This window comes from Salvia splendens, chromosome 3 (assembly GCF_004379255.2).
Source record: "Salvia splendens isolate huo1 chromosome 3, SspV2, whole genome shotgun sequence".
NCBI classification, from domain to species: Eukaryota; Viridiplantae; Streptophyta; class Magnoliopsida; order Lamiales; family Lamiaceae; genus Salvia; species Salvia splendens.
Window position 1 is genome coordinate 12152139 of NC_056034.1, and position 22703 is coordinate 12174841.

Sequence of the window (22703 nt, forward strand, 5' to 3'; positions counted from 1 at the left end):
CTAAGTACGGATATTTCGACCTGTGACAAGCATCGTAGTCGAACACCCTTCTATAGAGATCGTTGTGGATGTCGGACTTTTTGTTGGTTCTTTGATGGCAAGGACCTTACAGTTCAAATGCCTTGTGCTATCGTTTTGGATTGTTAGATACCTACATGAATATATATATATATATATATATAGAGTAGTGATCAAGATATAACTATTTTTAAGTGTATAACTAGAGAACAAATCTCAGTCACACATCTTAATGGAACAAATATTATTTATTTTAATAATATAAAATATGCTGAGGGTATTTTTGGAAATTACTTTCTGAATTTAAACATGCGATCAAATTGTGAAATCTTCCAAATCTGTGATCCTTTCTTCTTCCAAATCTGCGATCAAATCTTCTTCGATTTCATTCCAAATTTCCTTTCAAATCTGATCACTTCATTTAAATCGCGATTGAATTCAATTCGATGCGATTCAATTCGTTATTCAATCCGTTCATCGCGATTCAAATCAATCATTGTGATTCAAATCAATGGATTCAATTATGAGGTCGAACGAAGTTTATTTCGATTCCGATTCATCATCTTCGGGCGAGGAAGCTGAGACTTCTAAAGGTAATCATTATTCGTTCACTTCTATAACAATTACGGTCGATCATAATTAGAGTGGTGTATTTTATATGTTAAAGTTTTGTATATAGGCTTTTATTGAAGCGTTTGTGTTTTGTGAATTGAAGAGTGCACTGTGTTCCAATGTTTAAGTGAGGTGTCTTTGATTTTTTGCTATAGTGATGTATTTTGTTAACAATAGTGAAGTAAAATCATGATTAGAGTGATGTTTTCCACGGTTAAGTGATGCTATTATTTGTAAGTGATGTTGTGAACAAGAGTGAAGTAAAATCAGAATAAGAGTGATGTATTTAGTGAACAAGAGTGAAGTAAAATCAGAGTAAGAGTGATGTGTTTTGTAAACAAGAGTGAAGTAAAATCAGAAAAAGAGTGAGGTGTTTTGTAAACAAGAGTGAAGTAAAATCAGAGTAAGAGTGATGTGTTTTGTGAACAAGAGTGAAGTAAAATCAGAGTAAGAGTGATGTGTTTTGTGAACAAGATTGAAGTAAAATCAGAATAAGAGTGATGTATTTAGTGAACAAGAGTGAAGTAAAATCAGAGTAAGAGTGATGTGTTTTGTAAACAAGAGTGAAGTAAAATCAGAAAAAGAGTGAGGTGTTTTGTAAACAAGAGTGAAGTAAAATCAGAGTAAGAGTGATGTGTTTTGTGAACAAGAGTGAAGTAAAATCAGAGTAAGAGTGATGTGTTTTGTAAACAAGAGTGAAGTAAAATCAGAGTAAGAGTGATGTGTTTTGTGAACAAGATTGAAGTAAAATCAGAGTAAGAGTGATGTGTTTTTTTAACAACAGTGAAGTAAAATTATGCTAAGAGTGATGTGTTTTTTTACAGTGGTTTACGTACCAAAATGCCCCGATGAATTGAAACAAAAAATTGGACAAAGTTTCATGACCCTTGATCGTGCATTGGACTTCTACAACAATTATGCTCGATATGTTGGGTTTGACACCCGTAAAAAGGGATCGAAAAAGGAATAAGATGTCATTACTTGGATTTACGTGGTGTGTAGCCGAGAAGGTACAAAGCAAAGAAAGAGTGAACAATCTGAGGTGAAACGCAAGCGTTCTTCTATTAAGTGCTATTGTAATGCTAAAGTGTCTTGGAAGTATTTTATGGGAATTGGTTATGTTATACAAAGTTTTATGAATTTGAACATAATCACAAGATGGTTGAGGAACGCCATAAGCGTTTTATGAATTTGAACCGCAATTTGGATTTAGTCCATCAAAAATTCATCCTCGATTGTGCTAATGTAAACATTGGTCCACCATTAAGTTTTAGCTTACTTAAAGAAGTGCTAGGTGGATTAGATTATGTAGGGTGTACTATTTTAGAAGTGCGCAACTATAGACGTGACCTTAGAGCATACGTGGAAGGAGCTTATGCACAAATGTTATTGAATGAGATGCGAAGGAAGAAGGAGTTGTGTAGTGCATTTACATTTGAGTATGAGGTCAACTCAAAGGATAGGATGACACGATTGTTTTTGTGTGATCCTACTGCCAAGAGAAACTACCATTTGTATGGCGATATTATTTCGTTTGATACGACATACTCAACAAATAGGTATGTGCACACTAATTACTATTTTGTTAAATTGTTCAGTGAAGTTAATTGTTCATTACAATGATGTTAATAGAGAAGTGTAAGAGATGTGTTTTGTTTTGTAAACAAGAGTGAAGTAAAATCAGAATAAGAGTAATGTGTTTTGTGAACAAGAGTGAAGTAAAATCAGAATAAGAGTGATGTGTTTTGTGAACAAGAGTGAAGTAAAATCAGAATAAGAGTGATGTGTTTTGTGAACAAGAGTGAAGTAAAATCAGAGTAAGAGTGATGTGTTTTGTAAACAAGAGTGAAGTAAAATCAGAAAAAGAGTGATGTGTTTTGTAAACAATAGTGAAGTAAAATCAGAGTAAGAGTGATGTGTTTTGTGGACAAGATTGAAGTAAAATCAGAGTAAGAGTGATGTGTTTTTTTAACAACAGTGAAGTAAAATTATGCTAAGAGTGATGTGCTTTTTTACAGTGGTTTACGTACCAAAATGCCCCGATGAATTGAAACAAAAAATTGGACAAAGTTTCATGACCCTTGATCGTGCATTGGACTTCTACAACAATTATGCTCGATATGTTGGGTTTGACACCCGTAAAAAGGGATCGAAAAAGGAATAAGATGTCATTACTTGGATTTACGTGGTGTGTAGCCGAGAAGGTACAAAGCAAAGAAAGAGTGAACAATCTGAGGTGAAACGCAAGCGTTCTTCTATTAAGTGCTATTGTAATGCTAAAGTGTCTTGGAAGTATTTTATGGGAGTTGGTTATGTTATACAAAGTTTTATGAATTTGAACATAATCACAAGATGGTTGAGGAACGCCATAAGCGTTTTATGAATTTGAACCGCAATTTGGATTTAGTCCATCAAAAATTCATCCTCGATTGTGCTAATGCAAACATTGGTCCACCATTAAGTTTTAGCTTACTTAAAGAAGTGCTAGGTGGATTAGATTATGTAGGGTGTACTATTTTAGAAGTGCGCAACTATAGACGTGACCTTAGAGCATACGTGGAAGGAGCTTATGCACAAATGTTATTGAATGAGATGCGAAGGAAGAAGGAGCTGTGTAGTGCATTTACATTTGAGTATGAGGTCAACTCAAAGGATAGGATGACACGATTGGTTTTGTGTGATCCTACTGCCAAGAGAAACTACCATTTGTATGGCGATATTATTTCGTTTGATACGACATACTCAACAAATAGGTATGTGCACACTAATTACTATTTTGTTAAATTGTTCAGTGAAGTTAATTGTTCATTACAATGATGTTAATAGAGAAGTGTAAGAGATGTGTTTTGTTTTGTAAACAAGAGTGAAGTAAAATCAGAATAAGAGTAATGTGTTTTGTGAACAAGAGTGAAGTAAAATCAGAATAAGAGTGATGTGTTTTGTGAACAAGAGTGAAGTAAAATCAGAATAAGAGTGATGTGTTTTGTGAACAAGAGTGAAGTAAAATCAGAGTAAGAGTGATGTGTTTTGTAAACAAGAGTGAAGTAAAATCAGAAAAAGAGTGATGTGTTTTGTAAACAAGAGTGAAGTAAAATCAGAGTAAGAGTGATGTGTTTTGTGAACAAGATTGAAGTAAAATCAGAGTAAGAGTGATGTGTTTTGTGAACAAGAGTGAAGTAAAATCAGAATAAGAGTGATGTGTTTGGTACATAATAGTGGTTATGAAAACCGTAGTCTCTGTGTTATTTCACTGATTTTAATATAGAAGTGTAAGAGTGATGTGTTTTGTTTGTAAACAAGAGTGAAGTAAAATCATAATAAGAGTGATGTGTTTTGTAAACAAGAGTGAAGTAAAATCAGAATAAGAGTGATGTATCTCTCTGCATGCTTATAGTGAATTGTTTTTCATTTTAGGTACTGTATGATATTTGCTCCTTTTACGGGCAAGGATAATCATGGTCGCCCTGTGACATTTGCTGCTGGCCTTTTGTCCAAGGAAAATGCCAACTCTTTTTCATGGTTATTTAACCAATTTGTAAAGTGTATGGGTGTGGCTCCCAAACTCATTGTAACCGACCAAGACTTAGGAATGAAAGTTGCTGTTGAGGAGGTCCTTGTCAATACAAGACATCGGTGGTGTATGTGGCACGTTATGAATAAAGTTGCTGACAAATTGCCAAAGAACATGCTTGGTAGTGAACAATTAAAGAAGGAACTGAATGCATGTGTATGGTCAGAGTTGATAGAACCTGATGCATTTGAGGAAACTTGGCATGCTATAATGGAAAGATATGAGCTGGCCAATAATGACTGGTTTTCATCAATGTTTGCATCCAGAAAATTTTGGGTTCCAGCCTTTTTCCGTGATTTTCCGATGAGTTCGTTGATAAAGACAACTTCTTTATCTGAATCACAGAATAGCTTCTTTAAAAGGTACTCAAAGTCTCGGGTTAACCTTATGCAATTTTATATGAACTATAACCATGCTCTGGAGACTCAAAAAAGTAATAGTGCAAAGCTTGAATACTATGATTCAACAAAAGTGCCTATTTTGCGAACAGGGTTGGAAATCGAGAAACATGCATCAACGATATATAGTGGTAGTGCTTATAATGCAATTCAAGAAGAGATAGTATATACATGTTTCTCTTTGTCTTGTGCAACTCTAGGAGTGTCTACCAATAGAGATATTGAAGTACATAACATAAAGGACAAGGATTCAAACTCATGGACAATGACTTACTCCATCGGTGATGACACTTATTTGTGTGGATGCAAAAAATTTGAAAGACTTGTTCACAAAATACATCACTCTTATTCTTATTTTACTTCACTCTTGTCCACAAAACACATCACTCTTATTCTGATTTTACTTCACTCTTGTTCACAAAACACATCACTCTTACTCTGATTTTACTTCACTCTTGTTCACAAAACACATCACTCTTACTCTGATTTTACTTCAGTCTTGTTCACAAAATACATCACTTTTACTGTGGTTTTACTTCACTCTTGTTCACAAAACACATCACTCTCACTGTGATTTTACTCCACTCTTGTTTATAAAACACATCACTCTTACTCTGATTTTACTTCACTCTTGTTCACAAAACACATCACTCTTATTCTGATTTTACTTCACTCTTGTTCACAAAACACATCACTCTTGCTCTGATTTTACTTCACTCTTGTTCACGAAACACATCACTCTTACTGTGATTTTACTTCACTCTTGTTTACAAAACACATCATTTAGTGGTTTACAAAACACAACAGTGAATTAAATAGTAAACAAGATATTAATGTAAAATAAGTACTTGCTATTGAATTTAAATGAAGTTTTCTACAATAGTTCATGAATGCTTGAAGTTTACAATCATTTTTTCCACATCTATTTTATTGGTTTTCCCATATTCTTCATAATGCTTTGATGTTAGTGACAAGTTATTCAATGCCTGATGGTTTGTTTCCGACAATAATAATGCGCTACAATACTTTGCTCTTAGTCTTTGGAGTATTCCCCTGCTTCTTGTAGTTAATCCACACTTCCAATTTTGTTCGCGCTCACCATGATAACATTCCAAATGTCGCATCAAAAAAACTCCACAATCTTCTACATTTGATGTTGTTCTCCAATGCATTTTGAGCTTTATTATGCTCACATCCTTTATTGATTTGCTTTGGTTGTGATACCCCATTCTTGTCAAATGACAAAAATACGATTTCTGCAATATATCATCATGAATATCAGATGTAGTTCACTATAAAGAGTACTATACTTCACTGTAATCACAAAAATACTTCACTATATATCGTGTATACTTACCACATTTGCAGGTATGCTACCATATTTGACTGTTATGTCTCATCGTCAGCATTCTTTGAATTGTCAATCAGCACTATACTGTTAGTACTAAATCTGAAGCATATGGTATAGTAATGTTCTGCAGCACAAATTGGAAAGAACACCTACATAGATAATAATAATAATTTCATAATAAAAACAATTAGTGAATATAACAAATAATCAATTGTGTTCAGTATTTACCAAATCTACGTCGACCCATTTGAAATACGGAATTTGTTCAACCTCAGTTTGTAAATTGTCACAGAATCTATCAATTATGGTCATGAGGTCAACCCCATCAGGTCGGTGAACAACTGTATACAGTTGAAAGATGAGACAAGTCAAATAATATTCAGATTTTACTTCACTCCTACTCTGATTTTACTTCACTCTTGTTCACAAAACACATCACTTTTACTCTGATTTTACTTCACTCTTGTTCACAAAACACATCACTCTTACTCTGATTTTACTTAACTCTTGTTCACAAAACACATCACTCTTACTCTGATTTTACTTCACTCTTGTTTACAAAACACATCACTCTTATTCTGATTTTACTTCACTGTTATTTGCAAAACAACTATAAATCTAACCATGTAAACATAATACAAAGGCCATACGGTTTTCATAATCACTTAACATCAGTGAAACATCTATAAATCTAACCACATAAACTACGGTTTTCATAATCACAATACACGAAAATATTGTATATTAAAATTAAGAAATAGTAGGAATGACTCACGGTTCGAACGTTGGTGAATAGAACCGGAAAGTTGGTAAATATCATATAGTGAAATGAATATGATTAATAGTGAAGTAATCATGTTTTATAATTAACATATACCATGCAATTAATTTTTCAAAATTTATAATATTCTTACCGTTGGGTATGTTGTGAAAAAGAGGCACCTCGATGAAGATAGAGCCCTGTATTCTTCCATATTATTCAAATAAGAAGCCCACACACTAATCACACCCACTTCTATTAGCATATGTGGCAATAGTGAACAGAATTCTCTTTTTGTTACCATTATGACATCATCATCATACACTATGGTGTCCCTGTTCAAACATGTGTGTGTGTTAGCACATCTTTTGTATATTTTTCTTCTAAATCAGAAATATAATATAAATCATACTCATTTAATTCATATGTTGTCATAATCCACAAAAAGACTTGTGACTCTTTTAAGGTAAACTTGGTTTTGGCCTGAACCACTCTTTCATGGAATGGAGATTTCAATGCATCTGATATTCTCTTTTCTGCTTTTGAACGTATCTCCATTTGTTTAATCCTAGCAGTTGCCTGTCAAGGCAAGATTGATATGAAAACTTCACTGTATTGTGTATATACTTCACTATATAAGACATATAGTTCACTTGATGTTTGTTAAAAGTGTTGGTGAATTGATGAGATATGTCATTGTTGTACACTTACAAGGTTCAGATTGTAAACTACTATTTCTGTTGAAGGATTTTTGCCAGATACTTTCAACTCTGATTGAACATAATCATCATCAGAATCTAGCTCCATGCACGCTTCTATTGCAGATGCAATTAGGGCATCCACAATGTCGTCCTATTTTCATAATAAGAAATGAAAACACATCACTATTAGCACGATTTTTACTTCATTGTTGTTAACAAAACACATCACTCTTATTCTGATTTTACTTCACTCTTGTTCACAAAACACATCACTCTTATTCTGATTTTACTTCACTCTTGTTCACAAAAAACATCACTCTTATTCTGATTTTACTTCACTCTTGTTCACAAAACACATCACTCTTATTCTGATTTTACTTCACTCTTGTTTACAAAACACATCACTCTTATTCTGATTTTACTTCACTCTTGTTCACAAAACACATCACTCTTTCTCTGATTTTACTTCACTCTTGTTCACAAAACACATCACTCTTATTCTGATTTTACTTCTTACTTCACTCTTGTTCACAAAACACATCACTCTTACTCTGGTTTTACTTCACTCTTGTTCACAAAACACATCACTCTTATTCTGATCGTACTTCACTATTGTTCACAAAAGACATCACTCTTATTCTGATCTAACTTCACTCTTGTTCACAAAACACATCACTCTTACTCTGATTTTACTTCACTCTTGTTCATAAAACACACACTCTTATTCTGATCTTACTTCACTATTGTTCACAAAAGACATCACTCTTATTCTGATCTAACTCCACTCTTGTTCATAAAGCACATCACTCTTATTCTGATTTTACTTCACTCTTGTTCACAAAACACATCACTATACACATATATCACAGAAACCTCACTTAACAATGGAACACATCACTGTAAGCATTTTTTTAAACCTTCATCTGTGTGTTTGGCGATGATGCTTTAGCTACATCTGCATAAAATTCATTTGTCTCCTGCAAATAGTGAAATGTGATACAACATAAGAATAAAAACTCAAAAAGGTAAAAAAAATATTATGAATTAGTACACAACATAATACAAATTATTTTTAGTTCCCTCTGAATCAAATGTCAAGTGTTAAAATACAATAGACCACAGACAAATTGTTTAAAATATACATGGTTTCTGTTCCAAATCTTCAACTTACTGGTTTCTTTCCCAAGTTAATATCAGGCAAAATTGATGTGCCTTCATTCACTAATTTGCATTTTTCATCATGGGCTTCCATCATTTTTTCCATAAGCTCAATCCATTCTGGATCATCTTCTTGATCCTCTTCCATAGCTTGTATCATGTTGTCCATTGGCTTAGACACAGCTTGGTCTCCTTGATCAACCTTCACACCAACCATCTTTAGTGCATTTATGGCTGCAACTTTGAAGCAATTGGTGTCATTGGTATTTGTTGGAGCATCCTTTATATACCTCATCATTTTAGTAATAGCATTTGCAGCCTCCCTAATTGAACTTTTGATTTCATCAGACGAAGGAGGTGCATTAGTTGAAGGGAGGGCTTCATCAGTTAAAGGAGCTTCAGCTACTTTGGCTATTGGCATAGTATTTCCAGTTGTGGTGGAAGGGACAGAGGTAGGGACATATATTGAATCCTTGTTGACATATAAAGATTCAATGGAGACAGTGTCAATAATACTTTCTATGCTTCCTCTGCCAATGATGCCTCCATTATCGAATTCCATCTGTGCTATCTCCTTAAGAATGGATGTTGTCCAGTTTCAGACAGTTGGGAATCTTCTAACCACCAATCTTGTTCGGTAGACAACCCTATCTACATAGCAAGCCTGCAAAAACTGATCAAAAATAAAATGCATTACAAGCACTTCACTCTTAGTATGATTTTACTTCACTCTTGTTCACAAAACATATCACTCTTACTCTAATTTTACTTCACTCTTGTTCACAAAACACATCACTCTTATTCTGATTTTACTTCACTCTTGTTCACAAAACACATCACTCTTATTCTGATTTTACTTCACTCTTGTTCACAAAACACATCACTCTTATTCTGATTTTACTTTACTCTTATTTACAAAACATATCACTCTTATTCTGATTTTACTTCACTCTTGTTCACAAAACACATCACTCTTATTCTGATTTTACTTCACTATTGTTCACAAAACACATCACTCTTACTCTGATTTTACTTCACTCTTGTTCACAAAACACATCACTCTTATTCTGATTTTACTTCACTCTTGTTCACAAAACACATCACTCTTATTCTGATTTTACTTCACTCTTGTTCACAAAACACATCACTCTTATTCTGATTTTACTTCACTCTTGTTCACAAAACACATCACTCTTACTCTGATAAAACATCACTCTAAATATGATTTTACTTCACTCTAAGCATATTTTTACTTCACTATAACGGAGTTGTTAAAATAGAAAACTCACCAATAGGAAAGTGATTGGTCCAGTGAATGTGGTGGATTTGTTCTTGAGGTTCCAGCTATCATGTGCTGTGATTAGTGTATCCAACACGTAGCTGCACCAATTGTACTGCCTCACATTGGAAATGTTGCCAATATCATCCAAAATACGGCCAAGACATTTTCCGTTGGCAGTTGGTGAGATCAGAACATTGTCCAACAGAATAAGAAATATTTTCTTAAACCACTCACCACCTTCTAGATCACTATCAAGCTGCTCTTGTAAATCAGTTGGGATTATTGCAAATTTGTTCTTCTTAGCCTTTACAATGGTCATCATCACATCATTCATTCCATGCCACTTTTCCCTTTTTTATCACCAACTCTCCTCTTGGCAGTCCCAACGTAGCATACACATCCTCCTCAGTGATGTGTAATGGTTGATCATCAACAAGTTTTATTCTGGAGCAGTTGTCATGATTAAAATTTTCAAGGAGTGAAAATACCATCTCAGGATGAATACTTCGAATCTTCAAATGCACAAGCTGTCCAAAACTCATCTCTTTCAGAGCAGCTATTTGCTTGGAGTTCATCTTCTCAATGGCTTCAACTAGAACTTTCACCCCTATCTTTATGACCAATTTAGGTCTTCTGATTTTACAACTAATATCTTTAACACTCTTTCTTTTATCCTGTTTCTTTCTGGCAGGCATTTCTTGTTTATCGTTGGATTGTGACCTCCCACGCTTTGAGGCTGGAAGACATACAAAAAAAGTGGTCAAATTCATGAATACACACTTAATATAGCTCAAAATTATACATTAATGACTCTGCCCAATACATAATATATGTCACTAAGATACTATATAATTAAATAACTCACTCTCTGGATTCTGTTTTTGTTGCATATCATGTTTGTTTTTGGACATTATTTCCGGAGAAGTTGTTGTTCGAAGGACATCTTGTTGATCTTTTGACCTTATTTCACTTGTAGCTGCAGCAAGTTGTTGCGGTCTATCCTAACGAATCTTAGACCTTATTTCAACTGCAGCAGCTTCATGGATATGAGAAAAAAAATCAATATGGTCACTCTTGTTCACAAAACACATCACTCTTACTGTGATTTTACTTCACTCTTGTTCACAAAACACATCACTATTACTCTGATTTCACTTCACTCTTGTTTACAAAACACATTACTCTTACTCTGATTTTACTTCACTCTTGTTTACAAAACACATCACTCTTATTCTGATTTTACTTCACTCTTGTTCACAAAACACATCACTCTTACTCTGATTTTACTTCACTCTTGTTCACAAAACACATCACTCTTACTCTGATTTTACTTCACTCTTGTTCACTAAACACATCACTCTTACTCTGATTTTACTTCACTCTTGTTCACAAAATACATCACTCTTACTTTGATTTTACTTCACTCTTGTTTACAAAACACATCACTCTTACTCTGATTTTACTTCACTCTTGTTTACAAAACACATCACTCCTACTCTGATTTTACTTCACTCTTGTTCACAAAACACAACACTTACTTCACTCTTGTTCACAAAACACATCACTCTTACTCTGATTTTACTTCACTCTTGTTCACAAAACACATCACTCTTACTCTGATTTTACTTCACTCTTGTTCACAAAACGCATCACTCTTATTTTGATTTTAATTCACTCTTGTTTACAAAACACATCACTCTTACTCTGATTTTATTTCAGTCTTGTTCACAAAACACATCACTCTTATTCTGATTTTACTTCACTCTTGTTCACAAAACACATCACTCTTACTTTGATTTTACTTCACTCTTGTTTACAAAACACATCACTCTTACTCTGATTTTACTTCACTCTTGTTCACAAAACACGCCACTCTTATTCTGATTTTACTTCACTCTTGTTCACAAAACACATCACTCTTACTCTGATTTTCATAATCACTTAACATCAGTGAAACAACTATAAATCTAACCACAGAAACTACGGTTTTCATAATCACTTAACATCAGTGAAACAACTATAAATCTAACCACAGAAACTACGGTTTTCATAATCACAATACATGAAAATATTGTATATTAAAATTAAGAAATAGTAGGAATGACTCATGGTTCGAACGTTGGTGAATAGAACCGGAACTTCCGGTTGTATTTTTCTTCGTTCGTTCAAAAGTTACAAAAATACAAACCTAAATCAGATCTAAAATCAAACCTAAAAATGATTGTTAATCAGTAGGAAATTTACTTTTCGAAAAATCCCTTTGATTTGTAGCCATTTGTTCGACAAAGGAGATGATGTTGACGACTGGATAGCGAGGGCGACGGCGACGGCTTGAATGCGGTTTAATCGGCGATTTTACGATGGTGAACAGAGAAGGAGAAGAGAGAAGAAGACGCGGTTTGAAATGAATTCAATTTTTGCACCTAACCTGTTTTTGGAGTTAATGACCATAATACCCCTGATTTGTTATTATGGAGTAAATTTGTGATTGAGGGATCTAATATCTCATTAAATTCGAAAATTAATACTAGCCCTTGATTTTTTTGATCTTGTGACTATTATTTGTTCTCTAGTTATTTGGTTATGGGGTATTTGCCATAGATGACTACTATATATATATATATATATATATATATATATATATATATATAGCTTGATCATATAGAAACCAAATTGGATTAGCATCAAAGCATATTCTAAAATGACTAATTACCACGTACAAGATTCAAATTTCAATATAGAAAGAATAATGTAAGTTATGATAGTTGAATATGAGTAATATTTACTGTAACTAAACCTTACATTGTTTAGTAAAATAAAAGTATATGCTACTCTATATCCTCTGTATAAAAATAATACTAGTATATTTATAATAACAGATAATAGAATATTTTGATATTTTAATAAAATATTTTAGATAAATTACAAATAGTTTTATTTTAATAGCGTAAGAGAGTGGTTACAGGATTTTTAAAGAAGGTGTTTTCAACTTTTAGCAAAAATAAGTGTGATTCAAGAGTATCCGATTATGTCAACTTCCACTCTCCCACTCAAATTAGTGGACGAATGTTTTTTTGTCCTTCTTATGTAGTATACTACTTAGCTTTTAGCGAAAAAAAAAAGATTAACTATTAACATAAGTAATCAAATGCAGGAAACACGACACTGGTGGGTTCATGTTCTGTTTTTTTAAGTAAATGAACAAACAAGAAAAGTGATTGGTTAATCTAATACTCTAATTGCAACTAAACTCATACTCTACTACTATAAAAAGTTGATTAAATAAAATTGAGCGAAATATTACAAGGAAAAAGAAGCATCCAAGTGGCAAATCCCACACCTTAAACCGTCCTACGCTAAAATATTTCACAATCATCATTATTAACAATCACACTACTTGAAATCGACATTCACACGTCCACCTCACTTTAAATTTCATGTCCTTGCACACTACATTATATATATACGACCAATCTTTACCCATTATATTATCACATTTTATTACTAGCTATATAAATTTAAGATTCATATTTTATTAGTATTAATATTTTCTACATAATTTTCAAAACTAACACGGCAGAGTAAAAGACAAGATACCATATGTACGAACGGAAAGACTATTGACCGGTAAACGACATGCGAGAGCAGCGGGCCCCACCCTTTTGAATAAACTTGTGCCATAGTATAATGACCAACTTTACATGACGTAACGCTAATTTCCCACCACTTATATTTAATTTAACCAAACTTTTTCCCACCTTTCTTTTTTTGACCATACAATAGGCCCAAGTTATTTTATGATCAATTGTTTGACATCTAAAAAAAACTGCATAGAAAGCTCCGATCAATGAAGCCCCACCACGAGCGTGGAGGCGCCGATTTCCCTCACCACGGCGGCGACTCTCCTCCCTTCCTCGTCTCCCTCCGTGACAACGATCTCCGTCTTCGTCTGCAATTGATTCGCACAATCAATTAATCGAGAGAGAGGGAGGGAGAGAGAGAAGGTAATTAATTAATTAATTACGTTGGGGAAGGCGTTGCAGATTTCTCTGAAGGAGAGAGCTAATTGGAAGCTTTCTCTTGCTCTTTGATCTCTGCGTCGGATACACGTGGAGGAGCGTGACCACATCGCCGCAGCGGAGGATGTTGTGGAGCGCCCATTTCAGGGCCGTTATCGCCGCCTCCGCCTCCTCCACCACCACCACTATTTTCTCCATTGCCGCCGACCACTAGGCTTGTAATGAATTAGGAGAATGGAGTAATGGAGATGTGACCCCACTGTTTGAGGACTGAGCCGAATTAAGGGCACCCGCAACGCTGTGCCGTTGCGGTTCCTATGCCATTCCGGCGGAACGGTTCCGCGGCGGCAGGCTCCGTTCCGTCGCCATTCCGTGCCCATGCCGTTCCTATGCCGTGTCGCGTTCCGTTCCGGAGGAACGCGGAACGAAACGTTCCGCCACGCGCCGAGGCGACGTGGCGGCCTCCCATTCGACGCGTGAAGCCCACTCGCTGCCCCGCGAGTGGGCTTCGTCCCGGTGACGCAATAATTCAATTTTTTTAAAAAAAATCGAATTTAATAATTTTTTTTTTGCAACGGTAATGTGACCGTTTTTTTATATCCGTTTTGTATTTTTTTTTATTTATTTATTTACTCTATAAATACTCATATTTCATACTCATTTCAATCACAAAAACACATCTATTCCTCTCTATTTCCACCCCAATTTTCATCTCAAATCAACTCTGCTTTCCTTCTCCCAAATTTAATCAAACTAATGGATCCTTTTGAACAAATGCGTCAAATATTGCAACAATCACTTGAAGAAGATCGACGACGGGAGGCCGAAGAAGCCGCGCCGCCCCAACGACGCTCCCGTACGTACATCCGTCGTAACCGGGAGGAAGCCGCTGCAAGGTTAGTACGCGACTACTTCTGCGATAACCCGGTTTGGGGAGATACGTACTTCCGTCGCCGTTTCCGCAAGGGGAAACCTTTATTTCTCCACATCGCGAATACTTTGGCAGCCCGGGAAGAGTTCTTCCAGGAAGGGTACGCGGTCGGCCGTCCCAGCCACACGACGCTGCAGAAATGTACTGCAGCAATCCGCCAGCTTGCGACTGGACAAACGACCGACATGTTCGACGAATACCTCCACATCGGAGACAGCACTGGGCGAATGTGCTTGCTCAAATTCTGCAAAGGCGTCCGGGCAGCCTTCACCGATGAATTTCTCCGAAGGCCAAGCACGACCGATTGTCAGTTCCTGCTCGACCTTCACGAAACAGTGCACGGATTTCCTGGGATGCTCGGCAGCGTCGATTGCATGCACTGGCAATGGAAGAATTGCCCGGTGGCGTGGAAGAGGTCGTACACGAGCGGCCACAAAGGCACCCACCCAACTGTTATACTTGAGGCCGTTGCCGACTACCGCCTTTGGATCTGGCACGCGTACTTCGGGGTCCCCGGGTCGAACAACGACGTAAACGTGCTCCACCAGTCCGACCTCTTGACCGAAGTTTTGGATGGTAAAGCGCCGGCCATCAACTTCGTCGCCAACAACCGGCTTTATAAAATAGGGTACTATCTCGCCGATGGCATCTACCCGAAGTGGCCTACCTTCGTGAAGACGTGCAGTGGGTCTGCGAACCCAAAGCAGACTCTTTTTGCGCAGAAGCAGGAGGCTGCTCGCAAGGATGTGGAGAGGGCGTTCGGGGTTCTCCAAGCGCGCTTCAACATCATCAAAGCCCCGGCTCGTACGTGGTTCATGGAAAACATGGTCGACATCATGTATACGTGCATAATCTTGCACAACATGATTGTCCAAGACGAAGGACCCGGGGCGGGAAATTGGTTCGACGACGAATCCCCCGGAAGCTCAACCGCAAGTAGTCCGCCTCGAAGTGGAGCGCATCCGTCTATACAAGAACGGTTATCTATTCGTGCAAGGACACGCGACTCTAGTGCCCACACCCAACTCCAACAGGATCTAATTGAGCACATTTGGGCAAATTTTGGCCGATGAAATTATTAAAATTGTGTACTTTTATTTTTTTAGGATTTTAATTGTGTGCTTTTTATTTTTTTAGGATTTTAATTGTGTGCTTTTTATTTTTTTAAGTTTAAGTTGTAATTTTTTTAATGTTGTGTGTTTTTTAATAAAGTGTGTTTGTTTTTTAATAAAGTGTGTTTGTTTTTTAATAAAGTGTGTTTTTTTAATTGAATTTAGTTGGAAATAAAAAAAATGAAATTGAATGAATAGTAATTTAAGGAACGGTTAAGGAACGGTTAAGGAACAGAGGGTTGCAGGTTCCGTTCCTTAGTTAAGGAATTGAGTAAAAAAGTACAATGGGGCCCTCAAATAGTGGTTTAAGCAACGGTGTAGGAACGGTATAGGAACAACGTTGTGGATGACCTTAGTAGATAAATAGACGAATGACGATGGGGGACATTATAAATCATTTTATATTCTTTGTTTTTGCTACCATTTATTTTCAATTTTAGGAGATATAAATAAAACAGTATGAACTTTCAAAACATAAATTATTAATGCCTAGGAAATAAAACTGGTGTGATTTTTAAAGTTGGGTTTTTAAAATATTGCTTCTAAAAAAGGTGTTGTTTTAATTAAAGAGGGAACTATGTAAAATGTTTCTGACGTTTCTATTTGTTGCATTCCAGACCTCTAATAAAAAAAATATCGCCACAAGACTTTGACCTTAAACATAATCACATATCGTATATTTGTAGTCATTTTTCGGACCAAAATACCCAAATGCCTTGAAGGGCATTTCAGTCATATTACCGCTGTGTGCAGGCATACTCTGCACACACCTGTACTTTTGCAGACATTAGCTCTGCACTTTTGTCTAATCAAAGTTTCATTTTAATAATAAAGCTCTTCACTTTTGTAGACATCACCTTTTATCCTTTAATTTTATTTTAATATCCAATCTAAGGGGAGCGTTATTCTCCTTTTCACATCTTAGATCATTTTTCCTTCTTAATATTACGCGTTAGATCTAAGGCATCAACGGATCAGATTAATTCTATAAAACTGGTTCCGTGTTGCATTATAGAAGGTGGTTGTATGCATTACAGGGTTATTATTGACATTTGACGGAAAAGTAACTGCCACATTTTGGTATCTGCGAATAATGCACCACATGGTCACGAGTAATGCATATAATTGCCTATATAATGCACAATATGTGAACTGCAATGCATACGAACAAGATGTGCTGTGTTATGATGTTTGACACACGTTTCTTGTTTCCCCTAAGGGTTTAATAAGCTTAGGGGCTAGGGTATAGTACGTAGACATGTATGTAATCTTCACATGGTAACGAGTAATGCATATAATTGACTATATAATGCACAATTTGTGAACTGCAATGCATACGAACAAGATGTGCTGTGTTATGATGTTTGACACACGTTTCTTGTTTCCCCTAAGGGTTTAATAAGCTTAGGGGCTAGGGTATAGTACGTACGCATTAATAACAAATTATAAAACGATACGAATAATTCACCAAATTGTCACGAGTAATGGATGTTATTAACTATATAATGCACAATATGTGAACTGCAATGCATACGAATAAGATGTACCATGTTATGATGTTTGACACACGTTTCTTGTTTCCCTAAGGGTTTAATAAGATTAGGGGCTAGGGTATAGTACGTAGACATTACTAACAAATTGTTGTTATTGGAATATACGTATGTGCATTATTTGGTTTAGGTAGTGCATTATGTAGCTGTTAATTGTCATTATCTCAGTATATTATGCATTATTAGAGGTATTGTGTATATGGGTTAATCAACGGATTGAAGATTACATACGTGCATTTAGTAATTGTCCCAAAAAATATGATATGTGATTATGTTAAAGGTCAGAATCTTGTGCGATATTTTTTTTTGTCAAGGGTCTAGAATGCAACAAATGGAAACGTCAGAGACATTTTACGTAGTTCACTCTTAATTAAATAATGGCTACTAGCCTACTACGATTGGTTGATAGACATTTTACTTAGTAAACATGATTGATTTCCGGATATTATGCAGTAGAGTAAGAATTAATTAGAATAATTTCGTGCCCAAGTATAGTCAACCTTGGCACTATGGGAAAAAGTAATTTAAATTTCAGTCAGTATCATATAGTAGTACTAATAATTAATAGAAACAATAAAGTTCATCATTTGAAGTCATTGTATTCCCGTATGTCACGCGGGTGGGTTCGATCCCCGGGCATCGACGTTTTCTTTTTGAAAAAATATACTAGTATATAGTTTGTTGTCTATAAAATTAGGGAGTTTGATCAAATTTATGGATTATCCCAATCTTTTAGTATTTGAATAACAAATCTTTCAATTATTCTATAACAACTTATAGGCAATTAACCCAAAAAGTTATACTGAAGTTGCAACAAATTCATAAACTACATATTCTAAATCTTCTTCCCCTTCTCATAACAAAGAAGTGGAGTATTACTTATTTAAAGTTGCAGCAAATCCATAAACAGATGGTGAATGGGATTTCACATAATAGCTTGTAAGTTTGGTTGCTTTGAAAGATGGAGGATTTGGATCTTATGATGAAAAATACTCCGTAGATAATTTGGGCCGTTGATCTTCTTTATTAGGAGAAATACTCCTTATATTTTTGGTTTGTTAGGTAGATTTTTAATGGGTCTTCGGCCCAAGGATAGTCGGTGTTAGAAATTTGTATTTTGACTTTTTGAGATGATTTTGGTCGCGTGAACTACACCACTAGAATTTGGTTCCATTAGCCAATGATTAGTATATTTATTCTAGTCGCTTGAATCCCATGACATCAAAGTCGTTGTAGTATAGTGGTAAGTATTCCCGCCTGTCACGCGGGTGACCCGGGTTCGATCCCCGGCAACGGCGTGTTTTGTTTTTATATCTTTTTTCTAAATATTTATGTAAGTATCTTGATTGTAAGTATGGAGGCATTGGCAAGATTACTAAGTAGTAGTAACGATTTTACTATAACCCATAAATGTTTATGAAGATCCTCTTATTATACACCATTTTGACTACCATGTTTCAAGAATATGATGTGGGAGATTTACTTTCACAACTTCTCTATTGCAAAGTGGAAATCAGTAGAAGCACAACTGTTGTGCAAATTAGATGACCATTTATACAAGAAGTTGTTTTGTAGACGTTTAAAAAGATTTGTGGAATACTGAAGTTTCGGATCACATTTTTTTTCTTTCTGAATGGGAGCGTCGTCTTGTGAATGTTTTATGTCTGCCTTCATCAATTTCGCCTGCTCTGGATATTGTTAACACAGATCACCAAAGGGGACTATGTAAAGATCATGAAATTTGGAAAATTACGTACTTAATATCTTATGCAGCAAGCAAATGAGTACTCCCTCCGTCCCATTCCTAAGAAAGATGACCCCTTCCTTGGGCGGCACGGGATTTTATGCACTTTTATTTTGTGTGTTAGGTGAAGAGAATATAGTAAGATGGAGTGAATAAAGTAGAGATAAAAATGTTACTATTTTTAGTAATAGGACATCTTGGATGTGGCAAACTAAATATGCACTTTAATGGGAATGAGGAGAATTGACAAAATTTTTTATTGCAAATACAAATCAAAGAGAGAATCATTTTCATTACCAGAAGAATAGTTCCATGCTTATATATGTATTCTTCTGTCCAAGTGAATACACGTTGATATTTTTGTTGGGATTCCATTGAAGCCATTGAGTGACTTTGATACTAGCATTATTAGTTAGATAAATTAGGATTTGCATATCTTTTCTATATATTTATTTTCTTATTCATTAAGTTAGTTATTAGCATTATAAATAGGAGTTATTGTAATCATTTGATAAATTAATCAAGAAAATCAATATTAACGTTCATAATCTTCTCTAAAGTGAGACAATCGTCGTGCTCGGCGGGCGAGTCGGGCACTTGCCCGCGACAGACATTTATCGATCGCCGATCTACGGACGCCGATCAACCCAATAGGAGGTTTATCCTATAGGACTTATTTAATTTATGTAATAACTATTTGCTTTTTTGTGCTTTGGCCTCCCTTTTTTTTTTTGAAAACTTGCTTTGCCCTCTTTGGAAGGCATGTTACGTGATGCATCACTGTCTAGACAGTGTATCGTGACCCTACATTGCCGAAATCTAAAATGATCTCTTAACTCTATTATTTAATTATACTCTAGAGTATCATAATTATCATTGGATTCCAAACCAGTTCAACCTAAAGTACAAATTTAATTAATTTAAAACCCAACAATGATCATATCTTATCATTCCAACCTTTTGATAAATGGCATGTCATCTCCATGTTTTATTAGTAGTTACCCCAATTTAGTAAGTGGTCTAGCCATAGTTAACTTAGTTTTTGGTTATATGTAAAATCAGAGTTTACACTACACTTATTTATCACAATATCTCAGTATCTTTCAATTTCCTTCACAATTATCACTTGTTTTACATTCTTTATGAATTTCACCAAACGACATACTTTAAATTAATGCAACAACGACGTATAATATTGTCAATTTGCTAATAGCTAACCAATACTATCCTTATTTACTAGTAATAACATTTGATATTAAATATCCTTTTATTGGAAAAAACAAAGAATACATATACCGATAATAGTAGTTGATATAAAAGTTATAACAATTGTATGATACCTCTAATAGACTAATACCAAGTTATTGAGATCACATAAAGACAAATGATGCCTCACTTTTGCTAATATCACACTTTATAATTCAAGAATTGTTGAATCATTATATTAATCACAACTATTATTACCCAAAACTAAGAGAGAATATAAACAATATAGTAAAACTCTAATGATTAGTCAATTTGCGTGCATTTTGGAGTGTAACATAGTGTAAATTTCTAGCTATTATATCTAAGATTAAATTTTGCGTGTAAATTTGTAGCTATTATGTCTAAGATTAAATCTTGCAATTAAATCTTACTACAAAAATGGCTAAAAGTAGAATTACAGTGTGATTAATCTATCAATATCTAAAGGGACAGTTTGTTGAAAAGTCATAATTACCCTTTTTGGCGGGAATTTTTACAGCTATTGTGGTTACCCTTTTTGTCATTTCTCAATAAGAACACTCATTGGAGAGCAGGTTGGCCGTTTTCAATTCTAATTGATATTTTTGTTTATATTTTTAAAAACATTGCTTAAGGTTTAATACAAATAAAAAGCTATTTACTCATTTGTTTACAACAGCCTGTTAAAGGAATGCTGATTGGGCATGGTGCACTGCAACCAAGAAATATCCAATGTTTCCAAAGTTATTTACTCATTTTAGGAGTATCACTTTGTAAGTAGCTAATCAAATTTCATATGGTTGTGTGACACATTTTGAATACATCTATGATTATTAAACACACATAAATCCATTTATTTAGTGTGTGCATGTACACCATCTGTTCACCAATGTAGTATTTGTATTTATAAAATATGATATTTAGTATAATTTAACTAAGAGGGAAGAGCATCAACTCACAAATTAGATTATGAAAATAGGACAGGAGATGGAGAGACGAGAGAGAGATTGAGAGAGAGCTTGAGATTGATAGAACTAGAGAGAGAAAGAGAGAGAGAGAGAGAGAGAGCTTAATCTCTTCATATATATTCCTTGCTAAGCAATTTTTAGAGTATTAAACCTGTTTCCAATGCATTTTTTCCCTGAAAAAGATAAATAATAGGTCATTATTTATGTATATGTAATTTGTACAAATGGGGATGTAAATATTGGTGTCTGTAAATGGCAGAAATGAACTAATATAATGGAAGACAGTATAATTAACAAAATGGCAGAAATGAACTAATATAATGGAAGACAGTATAATTAACAAAATGGCAGAAATGAACTAATATAATGTTGTAGTGATGTTAGAAGAGTAGTGATATAAATATTCTGGAAAGTAATGTTGTAGTGTTGTTAGAAGTGGACTTAATGATTGGTAATCTGGTATAGAAATGATATTAAGACACTTATTCGAATTGATGTGCAACTAATATTATTTATGAAATGTGTTACCTTTTGATATGCATCGTTTTGGCCTTCTCCTAACCTTTATAGACTTGAAGAGGTTCTTATGGAAGGATCCATTTTCAGAACTTTAGCAGCCTCTGTGTAGGTAGCAGGCTGTTTGAAGCTTTTTTGTCTCTTTCTTTTTCTTTTGGAGAGAGTGTTAGGCGGCTGCTTTTTAGGGTTGTAATCAATCCCATTGTCACTCCTGTAAAGATAGATTAGTTTAAATAGAGGAAATACCAATCAGCACAGTCATTTATTGGGCAAGGCAAATGGACCATTCAATTAATTTCTTTTACTGCGTAATTCGTTTTCCAAGTCACAACTGCCACTCATTTATGGAGATATAATTATTTCGAGTAATGCATTAACTAATATTGCTAATTCATCTATAACACTGTTTTATAGTTTTTATACATATTTAATACTTATTAAAATATTATCTGGTATATATTTTAACTGAGAAATGTGAATGGTTCTCATAATCATTCTGTTTTTTTGGAATATGTATTGGTGTACATGTGACAAGTGCAGGGTGGTCTTCTTCCTCTATAAATATGGCTAATCACTCTTTTTACAGCTCAGTTAGCAACTCTCTTTTAAAAACTTACATCAACTTCTTCTCACAATTATAAGGCTCCATAAGCTCGATTTTTGGTACTGCTCTCTTTCTTTCATTCATTTAAAATCAGTAGGAATTAAGTTAGATATCTAAGTATCTTACCATTTTGCTGAAAGATCCTCTTGGCATCCATTTGCTCTCACTGCTATTTCTCCCTTTC

At 34.8% G+C, this 22703-nt stretch overlaps 1 long non-coding RNA gene, 1 other non-coding gene and 1 pseudogene across 2 annotated transcripts; 1 reads left to right on the plus strand and 2 right to left on the minus strand.

The window, feature by feature from the left end:
* On the minus strand, positions 1–14257 carry LOC121796575 (annotated as a pseudogene).
* Positions 14258–18689: 4432 nt separating this feature from the next.
* On the plus strand, positions 18690–18761 carry TRNAD-GUC. The gene has a single exon. It is a non-coding gene; the product is annotated as a tRNA-Asp (tRNA).
* Positions 18762–21313: 2552 nt separating this feature from the next.
* On the minus strand, positions 21314–22692 carry LOC121795363. Its single transcript, XR_006049457.1, has 3 exons — positions 22646–22692; positions 21928–22126; positions 21314–21572 (listed from the first exon to the last, which is right to left on the minus strand). It is a non-coding gene; the product is annotated as an uncharacterized LOC121795363 (long non-coding RNA).
* Positions 22693–22703: the final 11 nt, after the last annotated feature.